Genomic DNA, 15,043 nt, shown 5'->3' with positions numbered 1-15,043 from the left:
CAACCCCTGTTTCAGCAACCCGGTGCGCGTGGTTCTGTGCTCCCTCCTTGTGTGTGTTACGTTGCTCCCAACCACAAAATAAACCCCGTCTGTGCATGGGGTAGGATCCAGCCAAGGGGAAGCCAGGGCATTTTGCCTGGCAGATTTCCACCTGCTCCATCCCCCGGGCTCGTCCCAGAGCTCACCTACCTTCGGTGCCCATTATGCAGACAATGGATCTCCCACACCTCAAACACAATGCAGTTTGTGCAGGGGAGCGGCTGCAGCCTCCAGGGGAGCACCTACCTGGCGCTGTGGGGACATGCTCAGACTGAGCAACACTGCGGGATGGTGGTGAGCAGGGCTGGAGGTCAGTGGGGCTCAGTGGGGCTGGAGGAGGATGAAGGCCACTGAGGACAAGAGCGCTCTTTAGGGGAAGCTTAAAATCAGATCCTACACCCTTGAAGGTAAAATTCCTTTGGTTTGAGGCTTGCCATGGTTCATTTTCCTAGAATTGTGTCTTCTGTAAAATTGTGGAATGGCTTGGGCAGGAAGGGATCTCAAAGATCCTTACTTTCCAGCTTTGGGGTTTTGTGGAGGGGAAGGAGCTGGTGCCCCTCGTGGTACCCAGCTGGCACGATGCTGCAGGATGGGGTTTTGTCCTCTCTGTCCTGTTACCTGGGTGCTCTGCATTGCCCTCTCCCCCCCCACAAAAACACACCTGGATGAGACCCAGAGCTGGAGGCCTCAAGCTGGAATACCACAGCTCACATGACTGGGAAAGAGCAGCGCTCGCTGCAGCTGGGGAGGGAGAAGTTACTGAATAACCCGAGTGCTGCGGGGCCCCCAGGTTGCAGTGTGCTGCAGGTGTTTGCTGGACCCAAACCATCCGAAATGCCCCCCGCTCCCAACCCCATGGACCCCACATCCACAGGGCGGTGTGGAGCCCTGGGAGGGATGCACAGCGCCGGGCACAGGGAGGGGACGCAGTGGGGTGTCCTGAATGCCACCGTGGGAAAGCTGCACAGCCGGCTCGGCACAGCCCTGCCAGCCCTCCTGCAGCTCTTCCGCCAGCCAGCGCGGATCGCCGAGCTGAGCACCGCCATCCGCATGGCACCCAGATGGAGCCGGAGCTGGGAGTCGGTGCGTGCCTTGCGTTGGTGCTGGGGATGGGATCCTGCATGTGGGTGGGTTGGAGGTGGAGTGTGGTGGCGTGGGGGGGGGGGGGGGGGGCTGTGCAGTGGGGTGTCCCCCTTGTCTCCATGGTGTTCTATCTGTGCTGCGGCTCAGATGCTGCTGGGGGACTACGTGGGCACGCAGGAGTGGCAAATGTCCTGATCTCCATGTCCCTGCCTGCCCCACAGCCTGGGCTGCACTGCGCTGGGGTTGCTTCCCACCTCCCACTCTCTCGTGGCTCTGATTCAGGCCCTTTAGCCCTAACACCCACCCTGGGAAGCTCCATGGGGGACTTGCAGGTGGGGATGACAGCACAAAGAGTTCTCTCCTTCCCCGGACGAGGAGCTCATCCCACAGCCCTCGGCACGCAGCTGCTCCACTTTCTGGGAAGTCCTATTGATGGCAAAGCACTGCTGCGGGGGGGGGACACAGCTGAAGTTATCTGGGGCCGCGTGTGCTGCAGATGCAGCCCTCCATTCTGGGGGGGCTGGATAGAGTGATGAAAAGTTGCAGCCCCAGCCCATCTGTTTCTGACAACCTGAACGCTCTCCGGCAGCTTCTGAATTCAGAGTTTCTGAATTCCTCAATAATTGCAGGTTTTTGTGGGGAAAAAAATACCCCACCAAAAAAAAACAAAAAACAAAAATCAAACCAACATCTGGGCTTTTTCATGATGGGAATGAAAAGCCAAGGTGGGTGTAGGAGGGGGAAGGTGGATTTTCATCCTTAGCAACCCAAATCTTGAAATATTACATCAGCACCAAAGAGGTGTAATTAAGAAGGAAACAAATGAGACCGGCTAATCTGTTTTGCTTGTTTGAGCTTAGCAGAGTGCAGAAAACAAACACAGGCTGGATGATGAATGGGACTTCTTTCTGAACCCCCAGGGGGGCTGGGATGTGGGGCTGGGTTTGGCCGCTTTCCCCCGGCGCTTGCTGGCTCAGGGCTGCCTGGCGGTGCGCGCGGTGCTGCCCGGTTCTGGCTGTAAGTGGCTGCTATGAAGGCAGCTCCCTTGGATGCCCTCCCGGAGCAGCGAGCGATGGGGACAGGGCTGTGTGTTGCTGGGGAACAGCAAAGCCTGAGCCCCGTAGGAGGATGCCCTTCAGAGCAGTATTCCCATGAGCTTCTCTGCGTCCCCAGGAGGATGAGCTTGGAGACATCCCTTGGGATTGTGTTCCTCCTGGAGAAACAACACTGGTGTGGAGCACCAGAAGCTCAGCACTCCCATCCTTGGGAGTGATGGGGATGGACGGAGCAGCATTTTGCAGCCATTCAAACGCCCTACAGGGCTTTGGTGTGTTGGCCAGAGTGGAGCACTTCCTGCCTGAGCCCACTTCCAGGGTTTTGTTTTCTCCCTTCCCTGCTCTCCGGCACAGCCTGAGGTGCCAGGAGCAGATGGCAGCCATCGGCTGGGCTCACTCCGAGCCCCCACAGCTCCTGGCACGGGGCAGTGGCTGTGTAACCCTCTCACTGCCGGGCTCCTCCTAACCCCATGGCCCGCATCTCAACGGGCTGCTGGGAGATGTGATCCCCTGGGGTGTTCTGAGGGAAATGGGATGTGGGTGAGTGGGAATGGAGTCACCCCACTGAGGTTTTGCATTTTAGGCTGCACCACCGAGCATGGGCTTGCCTCAAAATACAGCAAAGCCCACTGATGCTGGAAACCAGTTTGCTCTGGTTGGCATCACCCCAGCACCCAGGGCTCCCTCTGCACCCATGCACTTACTCCTTGGTGACTTAGGGCTGCCCCAAGCATCCCATTTCCCTCCCGCTCCCCCCTCCCTCCTCGGCCCTCCCCTGTGAGCCACATTGCACATCCTGCCCCCGGAGGGCTGGGAAACTGGGAAGTGGCCAAAATGAAACAAGTCCTCCCCTCCCCTCCTGGGTGACAATTTCAGCCCTGCAGGAGCGCAGTGACCGCCAGCTCCCGCGCCCACACCAGTCCTGGGCAGGAGCACCTGCAAAGGCCACAGAGAGCACAGCCCTTCAGCCCATTATTATTGTTATTATTACATTTTTATTTGTATCTTTCTCTCCAAGAAGGCTGGAGCTGTTTGTCTGCAGCACTGCAGCCAGCAGGGCTGTTCCTGTGGCTCCTTCTGAGCAACAAGAGTGTCTCTGAAAGGGAAAATTGAGCACCTTGGTAGCAGGCGGTGTCCTCCTCACTGAGCCGAGTGCGTATCCCTCCATTTTGAGCTGAATAAAATTACCAGCAGTGATATTAGCCCGGTCTCAAAGACTTTATCAATTTGCAGTTGTCTCTTTGATGATAGTTTTGTTGTTGTTGTTGTTTTATTGAACTGTCTGAGATGACTTCCAAAGAGAGAGCTGCAATCTGAACTATTAAGTAATTTGGAAGAGCAATTACTGTTAATCTGGAAACTCCCTGTGTTGTTCCCAAATAAATCAACCTCGCAGTGAGAGCTGCGTGATGGAGCCAGGCTGATTTATGGGCAGGGCAGGAACGTGAGCTGGTCTGAAGAACAGCAAGGAGCACCTCTGTGCTCTGGGAAACTTTTGATAGGATGGTGTTGGGTTCATAGGGATTGCAGATCCCTATGGACTGGACAGAGTATCCCCATCTTGCTCTTTGTGCCCTTGCTGTATCCCCATCCCCAAAATGCTCCCCCCAGGGAGGGCTGAGCCTCTCAGCACTGGGGTTTTGATTCTGGCCTGGCTTTTTCCCATGGAATCTTGGTTGTGAAGAGCTGAGAAGGGCTGCGCTCCCCTTCGTGCTGTGTGACCAGCCCTGGAGCATCACGCTGTGCGTCAGGTGCCAGAAATGCTGTGATCATGGAATCATGAAGTTGTTAAGGTTGGAAAGGACCTGTAACATCATCTAATACAGCTGTAGTCTCGTCAGCTGGAGCTGGTGGAACCTTTCCTCCTCTTCCCTCCCCTCCTTTAGGCAGATTCTGTGTACAGATGCTCCAAGCCTCTGCTCAGCGGTGTTCCCAGGGCACCATTTCCTACTGCAGGTGGCAAATACAGGGAGCAATCCCTTCCATTGTCCTGCTGGCTTTGCAATGGTTGTTCAGCGCAGGAAGCGTTGATCTTGGCCAAGTGAAAGCTCATGGATTAGCTGTTCTAAACCACATCCTCTAGTTCAGTGGCACCACCATGCCCTTTCCTCCAAAGCTGTTTTCCAGCCTTTCAGACCCATCCAGTCACCAGGGTTACCCCACCCAGGACAGGAGGTGATGTTTGCCTTTCACCATCCCTCCAGGCAGAGCCGTGACCATTGGCACACCAACAGTCCCTCTAATCTGGGATCATCTGAAAGTGTTCTTACAGAGCACTGTGCCTGCTTACAGTGCCTCCTTCTACAAGCTCTGCTCCGATTTGTCTGTGTATTTGTTCTTTATTTCACCACTTGGACCACAAGAGTGCTATGAGAGGCTGTCAAGTGGCAGTGGCACAGTGGAACCACTCTCCCCTTGCCCACAGAGCCAACCTCCTCACTCTGGAGGCAGTCAGGGCTGCTGGCTGTGATTTACACCTGGGAAATCCCTACAGGCACTTCTCTATTGCTCTTGTTCATCGTGAGCAGGAACAGCCACCAGCAGGGTTTTCCATCACCTCCCCAGGCAAGTGCATAGAATCATAGAATCATTAAGGTTGGAAAAGACCACTAAGATCATCCCCCCACACTGATCACCTCCCTCAGTGCCACATCTCCACGTTCCTTGAACACCCCCAGGGACAGTGACCCCACCACCCAGGGATGGAGGCAGCCCAGCAAGGCAGTGCATCGCAGCCCCCCTCCTTCTACATGCTCTGCTCCCACAGCTCACCCTGGGGCAGGGATTTGGGGTTGCATGACATCTGGAGGGCGCCCACCCCTCCGGTCTGTTGATGCTGTTTGGAGCTATTACTGTTTTCTGGTGGCTGCTGTTTGCCCACTCAAATACCTCAGTAATCCGCTAAGGGACCTCACATCTTCCTTCCTTTCTTCTTTTTTCTTCTTCTAAAACAATTAGCTTGGCTCAAGCCCTCTGCAATACATCAATTAATACAAGCTGAGGCAGTAAATTAAAGGGAAACAGGAACAACTATGCTGGGATTAGGTCACTGAAACTATAAACTTTGGAACAAATCAGATTTCCTTGGGAAGGGAAATGGACAGCCGTGATATGTCAAAAGTGAGATGAGACAGGCTTGGACCAACTTTCCACTTGGCTGCTGGATGCCAGAACTTCTTCCCTGGGGAAGTTTGGGCTGCCAGACCCTGCTGCTACCAATAATGCTTGGATGGCAAAACAAACAAACAAGAAGCAAGAGAAAGAGAAGTAGGGTGGGCAAACTGCGGATGGATTGGGAGAAGCATGGAACAGCCAGGTGCCACCTAAGGGGTAGGGAGGAAGGCAGAACCTTGGGGATCCTTCTCGCCCCTTTTTCAAACAGCACATGGGCCTGTTGGCTTGTGACACGTGTCAGAGGGCATGAGAGAAGCAGTTGGCTTCTGCCCACAGAGCAATCCAGGGCTAAGCATCGTTTGTTTCTTCTCCATGGCTCTTCAGCAAAGAGCAGACTCTAGAGGTGGGAAAGGAGGGGAAGGGATGACTGATATTCCCCATCCTTGGTCAATTCACTGAGGAGAATCACTGCACCTATAAGAAAGGAGAGTGATCTGTTTTGCCCACAGTCACGGAGCAAGGCTGCTGGTAGAGTCCATCTGTCACCGTCTAGGAAGACATGGCCAATGGTTTGCTCTGTCCAGCTGTTCAGGCTGTTGGCTCTGATCAAAACCAAATCCAGGGCTCCCCCAATACCCACGCTCACACAAACATGTGGGGTGTATGTATGTAACTGTTCCTCCTCTGGCATGCACACAGAGTCTGTCTGGCTTCCGGCACTTCCCTTACGGACAGTTTCTAATGTATCTCCAAACGATATCATGAAAAAACAAAGCTGGAAAGGTCACTTACATGACAGAAACAGCTGTTATGGCATAGGGATAAATGCATGGAGTGTGTAATACATCCTCCTGCGGCCTCTAATTGCATCTCTGAGACTTGCAGCTAGCCAGGTGTCCTGTATTGAGCCCTGTGTCACCTCCTCTGCCAGGCCTGTGCTCTGGGATGTACTACAAGGCTGTGTGGGAAGGTCAGGTTGGATCACTGCCTGTTTCACAGAGCCACAGCTTGATGAGCAGCATGTCTGTGCCATGTGCAGTGACAAGAGCCATGCAGGGAGAGCAACGGTGCTCGGGGCTCACAGAATCATGGGATCATTAAGGTTGGGAAAGATGCCTAAGATCCCCAAACCAAATCCCAACCCACCCCCACCGTGCCCACTGCCCATGTCCCCAGGGCCACATCTCCACATTCCTTGAACATCTCCAGAGTTGGTGACCACACCACTCCCTGGGCAACCTGTTCCCTGCAGAAGAACCCAAGGAGGGCAGAACGCTCGCACTTCTGTTCCAGCAGACACAGTGGGGAAAAACTCTCTGAAGGTGGGAGGATTAAAGTGATCTCTGGATGGAGGGATCAGAAGCATCCTTGCTGCAGCCCTGCTGCATGGCACGGGGTGACTGCCCATGCTCTGCAGGACAGACAGACAGACAGATGTAGGCTGGGGCACCAAGAGGTGAACAAGAACCACTGTGCTCTCCCCAGGATCATGATCCCAGTTACATGAGGCTTCTGCAAGGCCAAGAGTGGGGCTCCATCCTCCCTCCAGCACTCGCCAGCGGCACTCATCATGCATGCTCATTAGCCGCAGAAACGCTTCTGCCCTTTCAGCCTCTTGCTCAGTTCTTGGCTTTGGTGCGCTTCTGCAAACTGAATTACACCGTGTTTGTGTGTGAGCAAAACTTCCCCTGCTCTGCACCACCCCTCCCTCCTCCTCGTGCCCTGCTGTGTCCCTGGCATTAATGCAGGACCAGCGATGTCCCCACGCCTTCCCCGTAGCGTCCCCACATCTCCGACTCCCGGCACTTCACTCTGCCCACACAGCTTCGTTAGCAGCCCTCTGCCCGCAGACAGATCCCTGCTAATGATGGCAGCTCTTGGTGGAGCTGGAGCAGCGTGGGAGCCGCGGGGACGGGGCTGCGATGCTCTGCGTGGCCTTTCATCTCCGCAGTAATGAGGGATCACGGCCACCCCTGGAGCACGGCAGGTGGGAGTGCTGGGCTGCCTGGTGGGGTGAGGGGGTCTCCAGGCTCCCACCCCTGGCAGGGAGGTGTCAGAGCAGGGCTGGGCTGTGGGATGGGTGCCTGCGGTGCGCAGCATGGGAGAAGCTGCCCACAGTGGGTGTGCAATGGAACAAGGTGTTGCTGGAAGCACGTCGCAGAGAATTACTTTGTCTAAAGGAAAACAAGAGTTCATTTAACCCCATAAAAGCTCTTTCAGTGCTGTGGGAGGACTGAACTGTCTCATGGGTGTAACTATTGCACGAAGCAGTGTTCTCTGCTCTCCTTCAATCTGTGTTGCCCTCCCCACTTGCTGTGGCTTTCTATAGGGACTGGCTGTTTCTCTCTGTGCAAAGCGGTGTTAGATTGAAGCAGTGGGAGCTGGTTGGTGTGACAGTTGGATGCTCAGCCCCCTGAAAGCATAGAGGTATCTCGGTAAGTGGTGCTGCGTTAATTTACTGCCCTTTCACCACTTGTTGGGGGCAGTGGTGGGAGAAACAATGAGATTTCAGTGTCACTGAAGGCAAATTCATGGCTGTTCTGGTGGCACCATGTAAATTGGTTTCCTCCTTCATCTTCACCTCTAAAATTACTCATTCCTAAACCTCTTAAAGACAGAGAGCTGATCCCAGTAAGAATGCTCCCAGACAGCACGTTGGCAGCCCAACCCTCCATGTAGGCTCCAGAACCGATGCCAGGAGGACCCCAACATCCCACCCTGTGTCTCAGCATTGCCTCTGTGTCATGGAAGCTGCTGCTGGTGGGAAGAAAACCTGTGGGTACAGTGAGTCCTGGCTGACGCTGTAGCAGGGCACACATCAATCCACTGTCCTGTGGGTGTTTATGAGCTTGATGCCCTTGGACACTTCGTGGACACTTTCAACAACACCCTTGAGTGCAGAGCCAGCAAGATGGGAGAAGCCAAGGCAGCGAAGCACAGTGGGGATGCCCCCCACCCTCCCCATCTTTTCCCTTTGTCCCACTAACAGTTGGGGTTTTCTGGGGTCCGGGAGATGCTGCGGGAGCAGAGCCGCAGGCAGCGTGGTCGGGAGGTTCAGACACCGGCTAATCCTGTTAGGAAGGCAGTGGTTATTGCAGGGCTTCCAGCGGGACCTGCTAAATGAACCGTAATTCTGTAATGAGATTTCCTTTTCCCGGCCAGACTAAATGTTCTCGGCCACTGGGAATAAGAGGTTGGGGGAAAAAAATAAAAAGGCAAAAAAGTATTGGGGAGGGGGAAGCCTGTCCAAGGCTGTGTCAAGTCTCGGTTGCACTGGGGATGCGCAGAGCTCTCAGATGCATCTGCTTGTTGCAGACATGGGCTGCAGGCTGCCCTGTGCTCCTGGGCTGCAGGGTGTTGACAGAACCTGGAGAGCAAGCAAATCCCATCCGAAGTTGTGATATCGCTCCGAATTTCAGAGAGGCCCAGAGGCTGTGTGTGAGGCAGCAGAGGGCTGGAAGGACGGGGGCATGCGAGGAGAAAACATGCTCTGGGAAAACAGAGGGTTCTTTGTGGAGGAGCTGAATGGCAAGAAGAAGTGTCCCAAGTGGGTTTTGTTCTGCCTCATGGCTACAAGGGGAGAGCAGTCGGGCTCCGTGGGGTCTGGGGCTCCTGCTGGGAGCTGCAGAGCCAGGGGCAGTGCTACCACTCATTTCTGTCTTCCCTGATCCCGAGTTCACTCAGTGGTTGTTTTTATTGTTATTATTTTCCCCTTTCTTCCTGATCTTTCTCTTAGAGAATAGGGCAGTCTTGTATTTCTAAATGAGAACAGCAGCTCTTTGCCTGCCAAGCACAGGGCCAGGCTCTCTGGCCATGTAGGTGAGACGGGAGGCACCATCTGCAGCCTGCCCTGTACAGAGTGTCCCCCAGCCCCCACCCATGGGCAGCTGAAGAAGGAGACAGCTCTCTGAGCCTTTTTCTCCACTTTTATATGGTGTACATTGGCCCCCGCCCTTCGCATGCCTCCATTTCCCCATTGGTAAGAGAAGAGTTGGGAGATGGGTGTTTGTTTTCTGGCATTTTGTAGGGCAGTGCTTCACAGGACCAAGGAGTGCTCACTGTTGGGCTATTTTTCCTGATTTCAGCCTTTTTAGTGTTTTTGCCCATAAAGCCTTCCTCAGACCTCAGGCTGCAGGGGCTCGTGCTCTTTCCAGGCATTCCTTCAGTCCACTTTCGTAAGTTAATGGGGTTCATGGCACAGCTGTCCAGGGAGTGCTGGGGCCACCATCCCTGGAGGTGGTGAAGGAGCATGGAGATGTGGCACTGAGGGCTGTGGGCATTGGCATGGTGGGGCTGGGTGCTGGGGTTGGTCTGGGGATCTCAGAGGTCATTTCCCACCTTACTGATTCCAGGATTCTGTGATTCATCCAGCTGTGCTCTTGCACCCCCAGCCTAGCACAGCTGCATCCTTTTGACCAAATTGAATGGGAGGGTTGAGACATCAAAGCAATGAGGTTTTGGTGTGTGTCACCTGCACACACCATTGCAATGGCTCTCAGGTGGCCTAAATGAGCATCCTCTGTTAGGGCTGGAACCTACAGGGTGCTGGTCAACTTGGGAGAAGGTAGTGTAGGAACATTTCTAATCTGGGAGGTCCTGCTAGCGTTGTGAGATCACCTCAATGCCCACCTACAAGTGACACCAGGGCTGTTCTGTGTTCCTCTAATTACCAAAGTTGGCTTTGGAAGCAGCAGGCAGAGTTGCTGGGATCCGGTGGCTGCAGGTGAGTGGATTGCTGGGGGATCCAAAAAGCACCAAAAAGCTCTAAGTTGCTTTCAATTCCATGGAGGTGGTGAGCCCAGTGTGCCAAATGCTACAGCTGGGGCCTTGTGTCAGCATGGCAGCTTGTGGGGGGGGCTGCTGGGATCTGGGCTGGGTTCAGTTGGCTCCGTTTCCTCCTTTTCCTGCTCTTGAAGAAAGATTTTGGTGGCAAGGGGAATGAATTGTCTGAATTGGAGGTGAAATGTCATGATGGTGCTGTTCCCCATGCAGTTGGCTCCTTTCAGCATTTGATTCCATCTTGGTTGAACTGGGAGAAGCTGCTTAATACCTCCAAATTACAGCAGCTTTTCAACATCCCATGAAAGTCATTCCAGAAATAAACCCAAATTCCTGGCAGTGCTTCTGCACAAACTTCTCACTGCTCGCTGGGAAGGCCGAGTGCCACTTTCGTGGGTTTTTCTGGCTGTGGGGAAAAAATGAAAGGGGGGAAATGCACAGCTCTGTGCCTCCTGTTGTTGCTTCTCTCCCTGCTGGCACGTGCATTTGGGATGGGGCAGCTCCTCTGCTGTTGCATGGCTTTGTCTGGAGGACACTGTGAGCGATGCAAAGTGTGTCCTGGCGCGTGCTGCTACCTACATGTGCTGAAGCAGCAGGCTGGGGCTGGGATGAGCCTTCCTCACCATCACCAGCCCTGCTCACCATTGCTGAGCCTCTGGGCTATGTGCGTGGGGCTGCCCTACTGCTGCTTTTAGGGTCAGGGATGGTGGGGTTCGCAGCTCACTCAGCCTCAATGAATGCCCAGCACGTGTTGCTTTATTTCCATGGGTCTGGAGGGTACGGCAGCCCCTCTTCACCCACCCCCAGTAGCACACGAGGGGCTTCACCAATGGGTAGCGGAATATTTCTGTCGCTTTCTTTGCAGCTTGTTTTCTGCTAGCAGGGTCTTTTTTTGGGAATGAAGAACTCGGCAGCAGCTGTGGCTCAGTTTCGGGCTGGCTTTGTGTTCCTCGTGCTGTGAATGCTCTGCAGATTGGGCTTATCAGCCCTGTCAGCCTGCTGCAGCCCTTCCGTGCTGCCCCGCGCCTGTTTACCCAGCGCCGCGCTGACGCAGTGCCCCTTCCTGCCTCTGTCCCACCCACCCCGAGGTCCCACACCGATAACTCTGAGATTAGAGATTTGGGTCTTAGAGAAAGAGCTGTGGACCTGCAGCCCTCTGCTGTGCTGCTGCACAGGGAGGAATCTCCACCTAGACTGCTAAGGGTCGGCACAAAGTGACTTTGATGATTATCCTGTTAATTGACTCAAAGATTAAATAGCAACATTTGGGGGTCAGATCCTCCTGGAGAGGAGTGGGCATGCAGCAGGGACCCAGCTGCTGTACAGCACAGGGGATGGGCTGCCTTTTGCCAGCCTTAATGATCTCCATTCTGCTTATTTTTGGATGGTATCTGAGGTCTCTTCCAACCCATCCTATGGTTCTATGATGCACATCTCACTGGTTCTATGGTTTCAGTGCAGCTCTGTGCTGCTGAGCACCTTCCCTCCATTTCCAGCTGCCTCAGATATTTGTGTTTGAAAGCGTTTGCATCTGAATAACCCAGGAGTCACTCCAGCCGCTCCGCATGCGGAGCAAGCGAGGTTTTTCATCTGTTCAAATTAGAGCCCGGATTTACGAGGCGTCCTTGGGCTTTGGTGTGTTTGTAAGACCTCCAGCATGTCCTTAAATGGAGGATGAAAACAATTTGGGTTTTGATGGGGAGGTGTGGGGCTGGCGCGGGAGGGACGCGGTGCGCGACTCGTGGAGGCAGAGCATCATGTTTTGAAGTAAGGAGAAAGAAACACAGAAAGGGAAGACAGACAGGTACAGCTCTGCCCTGTAACAGTGATGAAACATTAATTCATCCCCCTGGAATTTCTTGTTTGTGAGCTGCCATAATTTCATTTCTTTGGTGTCTGTATGAAGCTGGAGTTAGTTTAATGCCAGAAGCCAAATACTCTCCAACTAATATCTCTTTATTAGATTTGTGAGTGAGTGTGTGTGTGAGAGTTCCTTATAACCTACTTTATGCCATTGGAGGTGGTGTGATGCACTCTGAAAGACTCAATCCATCCCCATGACCCACAGTGATGTGAGGCTGTAGGGTTTGACTTTTTGATGCCATTTCCAAGTCGTTTTATTTTTGCCCCAAATGTATCCTAACTGTCACCAAGCCGGGGACTCCCAGGCCCTCAGCCCTGCGGTGCCAGCCAGCAGTGCGGGCTCACTGCCACCCATAGGCAGCTCCAGCATCCGCACCCGCTCTGAAGTGGAGCAGAGATAGAAATCCTGGGATTTGTCCCAAATCACTGCCAGACCCCCATCAGATGGCGGCTGTGTGTGTCTGTGTGTGCGCGGTGCCATTGGCTCCTTAAGCTTTGGGTATAAATACATTCAGCTCTTTCTTTATTCCCGTCGCAGTAATCCCTTGGACGCATTTCGGGCTGCATGGAAATAGCAGCTGGGTGACTGCTGTGTGTGTGTGTGTGTGTGTGTGTGTGTGTGTGTGGGATCTGCACTGCTGGCTGCAGGGGATCTCTGAGCACATCCCCCCACTGTTGGGAACCCCCCCGACCCCTGCAGCTCCCAATGGAGGTGGGTGAAGCTGAGGGGAGGGCAGTGAGCCCCGGATGGGGGGAGAAGGGGCGAGCGAAGCGCTGTGTTTATATTTGTCTCCCATAACACTGTGAGCATATGGCTGGAGGCAAATGGCACTGAGCTGCTTTCGTGGCAAGGGGGAGCGTGGGAAGGGGAAGGGGCAGGGGCAGGTGCTGTCCCCCACCACAAGCTGAGCTGGGTGATCTCTTGCTCATAGTGCTGTTTGCATTCAGTACATGGCTGGGGCGTGGGGTGACTTGTGCACATGTCTTCCCCATGGCTCTGGGCTCCCTGGGCTGGATGGGACAGGGTTACAGGAGTGTAATCCCCATGGAGAAACCCTGCCCTGAGTGTTCTTTGCTGGAGGAGGAAAGGTGCAAATGTTGGTTGTCACATTGATACCTTTTCCAACCCCAGCATCTGGGGGTGGCTGCTATGACACAGCTGGAGGCTGAGTCCCCTGGTGCAGGATGTGCAGAGGCCACCAGCTCCTTCTGATGCCTGCACTGTGCTGTGGGCTTCGTGGGCAAAGCCTCAGCCAGCACAGAAGTGAGCACTGCTCTGCTGAGTGTTACGCAGGGCAGCGTCCTGGGAGGAGGAGGATGATGGTTATCCTAGTGACACATAGAGCACAGCTTGCTTTCTTCCTAGTGGGTCTTGTGTGGTTGTTAGTGGGGTAGGTGGGCAGGACAACCCGAGCTGGCTGCTGGGAGCCCCTCTGTCTGGAGCCCAGCACCCATTACTCTGATCCCTGATTTTTTTTTTCCTCTCCAGCAGAGTAGGAGATGGATCTTACATCATGAATCAAGGGAAGAAGTTCTTGGGCTGCCCAGGCTGAAGGTGACGACTTTTGGCCCGTGACCACGTCACGAAGCCTTTCTTTGCCTGCATGCCCCCACCCCGTGCAGCACACCCCTCTGTGGGGCAGGCTTCCCTGCCTGATGGAGCACAGCAGATGTCATTTAGAAGCTTGCTATTAAATTAGTCCTCCTGCATCTAAATAGGCATAATTATGTTTTCATTAGCCCCAGACAGTGCGTTACAGCTTGATGTATGAGTAGAGAGAGGAGCAGGGGGGGTGCAGCCCCAAAAGTGCTGCTGCCATCCTCCCCTGTTTGCCAGCTCTGTGAGAGTCCCCGTTCAGCAGGGAGGATCAGGGCTGCTTGCTTTGCCCTCCCTGAGGGAAGTTTTGTCATTTAGTCACCCGCTGTGCCATGGTTTATCCATGAGCATCCTGAGCACCGGGCAGCCGTGGCCGTGTGCTGGGCTGCAGATGTGTTTCTCTGCTCCAGGGGAGCTGCCCCTGTGCTCTGGGAGGGGGCTGCATGCAGGTGAGCTCCTGCCCGAGCTCCCGGTGGGGTTTATATAATATTATATATCTATAATTATGTGTTTGTTGTTGCCATGGGAATGAGCACAATTGCAAAGCCTGGAGACTGATGTCAAGCCTGGGTCTGTACTGGGCCTTTTTGGGGGCAGGGGCAGGTCGGAAGGGGAAGTGTAGAGAGGAGGAGCCCCTTGCCTGCACTCTCCCCCATGTGCAGCCCCTGCACAGTGCCCAGCTCTTCAGTGGGGGCAGTGGGGGACACTGGTGCCACCTGCCCTGGGCTCAGGGGTGCATGGACGAGATTGGAGGGAGGCTGCTTGCTATCAGGGAAAAAGGGAACCCCATTGTCTCATTGCCCCCTACAGCAGCATGGCGCAGGGAGAGGGCTGTGGCTCTCTGGGGATGTGGGGCTGGGTGGGGGGGGCTGAGCTGGCTGAGCCCCCCTGCCCTGGGGTATGCTGTGGAGGGCTGCAGGGCAAGGAGTGGGGCTTTCCAGCAACAAGCGGGGGCCGGGGGGGGGAGGGGGGAAGGAGGGGGTCTCTCGGCTCTTTAATTGATAAGGGAGCTGAGGAGGGGGTGATTCTCATCATTAAGGGGAGGGGAGGGGGGGAAGCCAGGCTGGAAATGAGGTTATATAAAAGATGTATGATTTGGAGAGCGGAGTGTCTCTTAATGAGGGCTGCACCGGCTCGCTCCACACCCATAAAAACCCGGGTTGGACGTCAAAGCGGATTCGTTTCGGTGATGCTGGGATAAAGGGGCGCAGCGAGGAGCGCTCCCTCCCCGCACAGCACCGCGCTCGTCCCTCCGCAGCTGCCGGGAGCGAAGCGATGCTCCGGGCACGGACGAGGACGGGGACGGCGCAGCTCCGCCGCACGGTAGGTGGTGGGACGGTGTGTGTGGGGGGGGAAATACCCCCAAACCCACACTGCTTCTCCGGGAAACTTTGCGGTGCGGGAACCCCGCGGCCGTAGGTATGTCCCCTCCGTGCTCCTTCTTACCCCGGGGGGATCCGCCGCAAACTTCATCCACTGGGTCCCCCCTTGGCGCCCCCGGGACTGGGGGGGG

General features: G+C 54.8%; 1 protein-coding gene across 1 annotated transcript in view; it reads left to right on the top strand.

The window, feature by feature from the left end:
* The first annotated feature begins 1,005 nt into the window (after positions 1–1,005).
* The window catches only part of NOS1 (nitric oxide synthase 1), a 57,158-nt gene continuing 43,120 nt past the window's right edge, over positions 1,006–15,043 (top strand). Inside the window, exon 1 of the mRNA XM_042886209.1 lies at positions 1,006–1,122. The gene's annotated coding sequence lies outside the window, so the exon portion shown is untranslated. The remainder of the gene's footprint in view (positions 1,123–15,043) is intronic.

Source organism: Lagopus leucura, unplaced genomic scaffold (assembly GCF_019238085.1).
Source record: "Lagopus leucura isolate 7727_CA_CO unplaced genomic scaffold, USGS_WTPT01 Super-Scaffold_100055, whole genome shotgun sequence".
Taxonomy (NCBI): domain Eukaryota; kingdom Metazoa; phylum Chordata; class Aves; order Galliformes; family Phasianidae; genus Lagopus; species Lagopus leucura.
Note: the sequence above shows the minus strand (reverse complement) of the source record. Positions and strands in the feature narration are given on the sequence as shown.